Genomic DNA, 7,840 nt, shown 5'->3' with positions numbered 1-7,840 from the left:
ATGGTGGAATGAAGAAAGTGGGAGGAAACGGGAGAACCCCGAGAAAACCCACGAGCACGGTGTTTGTCCACCACAAAGTTCACTTGGCGGGGGCTGGGATCGAACCCGGGACCCCAAACACCAGAGGTGAACGCTCTACCACTGAGCCACCGCGCCCCCCTTAAATAGAAAGGAAAATATTAATCATAGTAATGAATAATGATGCTTGTTTTGCGAAAGTTATATTGAAGCAGGGATTAATGAACAACTTAATCTTTAATTCCACACATGCTATTAAATGTACGTTATTACTCTCAGAAAATGAAAGACATAAATACTACAAGCATATGCTACTACATTTAAATAAATATTTGATTTTGCAACTTCCCGAAGCTTGTTCGTTGCAATTAGGTGCAGTTTTCACTTTCTTGGAACACATCAAAACACAACAATACTTAGAATCACTCCATACTCCAGTTATATAAAACAATCCTAAAACCCAGAATTACGTTGAATTCACTAAATTTAAGTGCATATACACTCGTACATCCCTAACATGACACTTCACTCGTATAACTTTATTACACTACAAAACAATGGAAAAGGTAGAAGTTGTTTCTTATTACGCTGTTTTCCCTTACATTTTAGGAACTGTCAACTTTGTGCAAGTAAAGAATAACTTGTGAAAGACTTTTTTTTTCGAAATGTTCTCCCAATTAGTTTGAAAGCGGCTGACTAACATATCGAGCCCTTGTAAGAAGTGAAAGTATGCTGAAATTGTTGTACTTCAATAGATTAATTTTGGGTTATTTTCTGTGGCAATCAAAACGCAATTCCTGTAGTTTTCTTTACTCCACGAGAACACAACCAATACACACTCGCCGAAAGGCAAATATATGGCACCATTTTTTCTATGAACCAATAATACAGTAGGACGTCGATAATCCGAACTAATTGGGACCACAGGTAGTTCGGGTTTTCAAACAGCCTTGTCATGACAAAACGCTGTAACTTTGGCGCAGCAGTTTTGCGAAAAAGAGCCGTAAAGTTTTCATCCAAAAATGTGATCTGTATCGTGTAGAACCAGTGTAACTAGGCAATAATGGTCAACCAATCAATTTTCACCAAATTTAATCACACAACATGCATTTACGTAACATTACACGTAGCCACGTATTTCCAAAGTCAAGATACACTGGTTCTGCACGATACAGATCACATTTTCGGATGAAATCTTTACGGCTCTTTTTCGCAAAACTGCTCCGCCAAAGTTACAGCGTTTTGTCACGACACGGCAGCAAATTCTACGGATTTTCGAAAATGACCAAGAAAATGCCACTTAGGCTTAACTATACTGTATGATATGCTCTTTTGTCGATACAAAAATGAAATGAAATTTTTGAGTTTTACGTCCCACTGTTATGCCGGTTAGACTAAAGGAGACGGTGATAATGAGAGATGAATGAAATGAAGAAAGTGGGAGGAAACGGGAGAACCCCGAGAAAACCCCCACACACGGTGTTTGTCCACCACAAATTTCACTTGGCAGGAGCAGGGTTTGAACCCGAGACCCCAAGCACCAGAGGTGAACGCTCTACCACTTTTTTTTTTTCGGAAAACATGTTACATGACCAAGCTATTTAGCATATCACATTGATGCTTGGTAGACGTGATATTGTCACTGAACAATGTTAATTTACAAAGAAATTGAATGGTACAATAACAAAGAAAAAATCAATTGTCAAATATTACCTGTAAAAAGCGAGCGAAGAGTTGTTGTTCTTGAGATTGAGTGAAAGTCTTTTTTCTTACCCTGTTGAGATACTCTACATATAGGCGAGGATCACAATAAGGTCTGTATTGGTCTATAAAAAGAATAGTAGTACCAATTAACCAAACTACTGCCCGTCGTTTCATAGGAGGATACCACTGAAAGTCAGGGAAGAAGAGAATAGTAGATGTAAAGGCGGACGCTGGACAGCGGCAAATTAGTCCGAGAAAGCCGCATAGCCTCTGCCACACAGGTTGAGTGTCAACACAAGAAGTATAGCGATGCTCCAGAGTATCTATGTGCGAACACAAGTCATAAAGTTCGGATGTACTGCGGCCTATTTTAGCAAGTCGTACGTTGGTAACTACGAGATTATTCACAATGCCATACCAAACGTCCGTGGCTCGTCCCATGAGGTATGGTGCATGAATTGTTTTCCAAATAATCATCCAATTACGCTCTGGTGTTCGTTGCTGGCATAGGGGTATGACACTTTGAATAGTCGGCGTAAGTAACACAGTATAGAGGAGTTTTGGGGTCCAATGTTCCGGCATATCCTCAAAAGGCACTGTGGACCATGCGAGTGCTAACTGTAAAATATACGAAGGACACACATTTGGAAAGCGAACATATGCGGGATTGTTGTTAGGCCAGAGATGAGGCACCCAACAATGAAGCCACTGCGCTGTCTGTGGTGCCAATAGTTCAGTGTCCATATGCATCTTGGCTGTGGCCATATATAATGCTAGGCATTTGTGTCGGACACTAAAAAGATCAAAACCTCCTTGATTACGTTGAAGATAGAGCACCTGCCTTTTCACACGAAACATGTAAGTTTTCCAAATGAACCATCCATAGAGTGAATCAATTTGGCGCGCATATTTTTCTGGCAATGGAAAAAGTCGGGCAGTGAACCATAACTTTGAGCTGACATACACATTTAAATATTGAATTTTCTGAGCAAGCGTGAGAGAGCGCAGGCGAGTGTCTGCCAGATGCATACGCAAAGTTCGAAGTAATGGGCTCCATACGTGATCATAGGAAGGAGTCAGGTCAGCTGTGAAAGGAACACCTAAAATAGTCTTATTAGTTGTGTGATCAAATGCTTGTAACAAATGTTCTGGTAACAAAGTATGAAAGTTGTTTACAGAAAGGATGGTTGTTTTCCGCATGTTGAGATGAAGGCCGCTTGCGCGCGAGAACAGCTCCACTTGCTGTGACGCACACATGAGTTGTTGAGAGGTTGAGCAAGAAATAGTTAGATCATCCATGAAGGCAATGGCTGTTAATTGCCGAAAGGGATGAGTGTCGCTAGCATTAAGCGTCGACAATCGATGGAGTAAAGGCTCAAGGGCAAGACAAAACAGAAGACCTGAAAGCGAACATCCTTCACGAACTCCTCGAAGGAGTTCAAACGGTGGAAGAAGATGCCCATTTATTTGTAGCTGCGAGGTCGCTCCTGCGTATAGGTGACGTAATACAGATATAATTTGGGCAGGAAAGTTGTATCCTTGCAATACCCTGTATAAATAGTCGTGTGACACGGTGTCGAAAGCTTTGTGGAAATCGCAAGCTAATAAACCTACTGGGAGTCGTTTAAATTTGAAATAGGCTAGAATATCTCGAATGGTTGCAAGAGCTGTATGGATGTTCCGTTCAGAATGAAGCGCCGTTTGAGCTGAACTGATGTAAGGTTGGACAATCTTCTTGATACGTTGAGTCATGATAGCAGTGAAGATTTTATAGTCTGTATTGAGCAGAGTGATAGGTCGATAGTCAGCAACTCCAGTTTGGTTTCCTCCTTTGGGTATTAAAATAATGATTCCTTCGTGCTGATACATTGGACCACCTTGAAACAAAAAGTTATATATATTGCATAGGGTCGGACCTAGTAAAGGAAAAAATGACACATAAAGCTGGTAGATCAATCCATCTCTTCCAGGCGCCGTGCGTCGCTTGACCGTGCGGAGAACGTCCTGTATTTCTTGAACCGTGACAGGTGTGATAAGTTGTTGTCGTTCTTCATCGGAAAGGCTGTGTGGAATGCTGGCAACAAAGGGATCTGACAACGAGGTATTGCATTGCTGAAGTGAGTACAGTTGGGTATAAAATTCCTGAAAATGGGCATAGAGTCCATCAGCTGTCGTAAAGGTTGTGCCAGTCGTGGACGTCACCTCTGTGATACATTGTAAATTTTGGCGTCGTAACCTATGTATGTAATGGTATAAGGAGATAGGTTCCGCAACCATTCTGCCTGGTGTCCCTTCGTGAACGCAGACACTGAGAGAATGTTCCAACTGTAGCTGTTTTAAGTGATGTTTCACTCGCATGATGGCGGCCATATTTGAAATACTGCTTGGTTGTTTCCAGAGATCGCATAAAGTGGCATATAAGAATTCAAAAGTTTCTCTATATCTCTGACGTTTTTGTTTGCCCATTCCTTGAAAAAACAAACGAATTTGGGGTTTGACAAAATGACACCACCACATATTTATATTCGGATAAACTGTCTGGGTACGTGTCCACTGTTCCCATCTATCAGCAAAGAGTTGTTGTATTACGTCATCAGTTAAGAGCTGACTATTTAATTTCCAAAAAGGACGACCATACAACCGGGGAATGTTCTGAGGAAATCGCAATATGAGCTTTAATGATGAGTGATCCGAAAAGCTCAAAGGTAAATTTTGAATGTCAAACACGCTAGAAAGATATTCTTTTGAAATAAAACACATATCTAAGCGAGACTGAACTCGCGCCGACTTATATGTGGCTTGGTGATTATGATGAGTATGTAACCAAATATCAGCGAGACCTAGTTGAGTGACGAACTTTTGGAAAGCTAAACATGGATTAAAAATACCAGTTGTGTCCTGGGGGGACATAATACAGTTTGTGTCCCCGAGAAGAAGGAGTGGGTAACGTATGGTGGGTAACAGTGATACAACCTCTTCCGCATAAAAGCGCTCGCGGGCCACACGTTGAGCTGTTCCAGAAGGCCCGTAAACACAGAGGATACACAACTTGTCTACGACACAACTAATCGCTCTACAAGACGAGGAGAGTTGTATGTGTGAAGCTACTAGTCCTCGTTTTAATAAAATTGTTGTACCTAACACGTTGGGAGCCACATTCGTTATTGCTGTATAATTGTAAACAAATGATAGATCACTAAAGGTCAGTTCTTGAAGACAATATATGTCACAATCTTGCTCGACTAAAAACTGGGCTAAAACCTGTTTATTGGCCATGCTACTAAGAGAATTAATGTTCAAAGTCATATATGAACGTCCGTTAACACTGGCTATCATCTTATAAACACATAAGATATAAACAAAAACATGTTTTAAAACGCCTATCCAAAGCAGTGACCCTTGTATAGACATAGCACCAAAACGTCCAACCGCCGTAATTGGAGGCGATTAATAGTAAACAGAACACAATCGTAACTCACCTGTTTATGTGTGTGAACAAGGCAAGAAATATTGCTCGGGAGTACAGGCTGTGGACCATGAAACAATCATAACACTAACCCCAATAATAATAAGAATAAAAACACTGCCACAGTGCGACAAGAAACAGAAGCACGTTATAATCACAAACACCTTGGATTCCTTCTTGTTGTGTAGAGCGCTTATCTAGACACAACTTCCGTACACCATAGACTCACAGTTAACATCCTGAAGGTCACCTTGAAACTCACGTTCTTTTGTTTTTCGTTTTTTAACATGTTTTACGGATAATATTGGAGAAACACTATGTACGGCACTACTGGCGTCACTAGAAGGTGGAGGGGAGAGAGAACGAGCCGACATATCCGTGTTAACGTCATGCTCATCCGTTAGTGCCACGGTCGTCTGTTCTGGAAGCACGTTAGGAGTAGGAGATAGGCTTCTATCACGAAGGTCGTGGATGCGATCGTCGTTGTTGGTATTTTGCATATTCTGGTTCTTTTCGTCGTTAACTTCCTTGAGTATGGTTCGAGGTTTTAGTACACTAGCCATAGTTTGCGATGTCAACATTAGCGGTAGAAATTCTGTGGCCGTAAGAGCGGGAGGTTCTGGGACGGAGTCCCGCGTATCATCCACACTGGGAACTAGGGAAATGGGATTTCGGGCAGGTCCCGAATTTGTTTCATGTAACGTGGACACTAGGGTGGTCCTTATTTCTCAAGTTGTGTATATCTGAGACCGCACCCCTTAGTCTTTTTTCTTTTAATGAGAAAAGTGTTATCTGTAAATTTGAGTTCGTTATGACAACGATAAATGGTGCCGCAAAGACATTTTAATCTTTATAGAAATAAGATTTAGAAAACAGTAGTTTGCTATTTTGCTCAATAGATGGCAATATATTCACAGTTTAGATTATTCTATTTAGTCCCATTTTTTTTTAATAATTTGGAGCAGATTTATGAACAAAATTAAATTGGAAATAATAAATAAGTGTCAAACAATTATTTTTTACGACCGTTTACAACTAAATTGTTCTCTCCTTTGTTTTTAATTACAGCTGTTACCGTAAATAAAATAATTTTAAGCTACTTGTAACATGTATTTGAGATTTTCCGCTTTGCATTTATGATCTTTTGATATGATCGTTAATTTTAGGGAATTGAGTTTTATTGTGGGTCTGGTATCATTACATGTGATTAAATGAACAAAGTGATCATTATGTGAACGGTGTCTAGTGAAATCAGTTATCGTAGTGGTATTTACCTCGTTGGTAATATGAGTGAACAGATATTGGGTTGTAAGTTACTGTCCAACAGACAAGTACTTGGTGCATTCTTTATAACACATGAAAGTGAAATTTCCTTCAAGAGAGATTGCTCGGTTAGCAATTCGTGAAACAGAAATGTTTTGGTCTAAAGCAAGAATACCGATCAAGGATACTCACCACAGCACAGAAAATACAATTCCAATGGAAAGAGTAGGTTCTGATGAGATAGTGACATGATCTTCGAGAAGAAGAGGGAAAGTACGTTTTATTATTCCACGACTCGTTGCGGCTTTTGATCACTATAAATTGATTGATGGGCTCAATGCGCATATTAATCGCAACAGCAGAGGCATTGGGACATAACTTCTTCTAATACTAGACGTATCAACGGAGCTTGTATTCTTCTTGAAGAAAAATTGGAAAAAGATATTTTATATCTTCCGTGTAGGCATCACATTTTTGAATTAATATTAAAGTGTGTATTTGAAGAATGTGTTTCAGTTTCTTCCGGTCTAGAGGTGCGAATTTTTAAAAGTTTCCAGAAAGATTGGCTGAGATTTCAACAGAACAATTTTGTTACACGAATTTCTAATCGAAGTGTTAATTCAGTTCTTTGCAATATGAAGAAAGATAAGCTAGTTTTTGATGTTCAAAATTTGGAAATGCAGAGAATCATTGCAGAGAACTTTTGGAGCTTACAGTAATTTTTCTAGGAAGTACGCCTCCTGGAGGTATTTGTTTTCGCTTCGCTGGAGCTGAACATCAGGCAAGGTGGATGGGAAAATCCTTATCATGTTTAAAAATATTTCTGTTTAGTAATCAGTTTAAATTAAATGAGCAGGAAGAAGAAGGACTGTGTCAAGTGTGCACTTTTCCTGTTCTAAAAAGCTTGGTTTACTTGGTTTTCTTGTCCCAGTGCATCTCGTTCACCACATCAACATTTACAATTTTTGAAGAGCCTTCAAACGTACAAACTCATAAACTCTGATGTCTCGAGTGGCTTTATTGAAGTTTTCCTAACATCTTTGGTACCTCTCAGAGGAGTGTGAGCACTTTTATTTTTTGACGAGAATATCAATAATGAACAAAACACAAAATAGCAGAAAAATTTAAAAATAGTGACAGTTCATACGAAACGATGAAGCGATTTGAACTGCACGCTAGTGAAATAGATGATATTGAAGAAAGATAAATTGCTGATTTTGTGATAGGAAGCACGAAGAAGTTCTTCAAAAGGTTTCGTATTTCTACAGGCTTTCTAGACCTTGATCCGGTTTGTTGGTCCACAAATGATGAATTTCTTTCCGGGAATAAAGTAGTTGATACAAATGACGCAGCGGAAAGAGCGTAAAGTTAATGGAAAGTCACAATGCA

The 7,840-nt window shown here is 39.7% G+C and overlaps 1 long non-coding RNA gene across 1 annotated transcript in view; it reads right to left on the bottom strand.

Moving 5' to 3' along the window:
- The window catches only part of LOC145687756 (uncharacterized), a 50,421-nt gene extending 44,984 nt beyond the window's left edge, over window positions 1-5,437 (bottom strand). Inside the window, exon 1 of the long non-coding RNA XR_014131741.1 lies at window positions 5,202-5,437. This is a non-coding gene — a long non-coding RNA (uncharacterized LOC145687756). The remainder of the gene's footprint in view (window positions 1-5,201) is intronic.
- Window positions 5,438-7,840: the final 2,403 nt, after the last annotated feature.

Source organism: Thermobia domestica, chromosome 6 (assembly GCF_964235325.1).
Source record: "Thermobia domestica chromosome 6, izTheDome1.hap1.1, whole genome shotgun sequence".
In the NCBI taxonomy this organism is placed as follows: Eukaryota; Metazoa; Arthropoda; class Insecta; order Zygentoma; family Lepismatidae; genus Thermobia; species Thermobia domestica.
The sequence above is the reverse complement of the archived record's forward strand: the minus strand, read 5'-3'. Positions and strand labels throughout refer to the sequence as shown.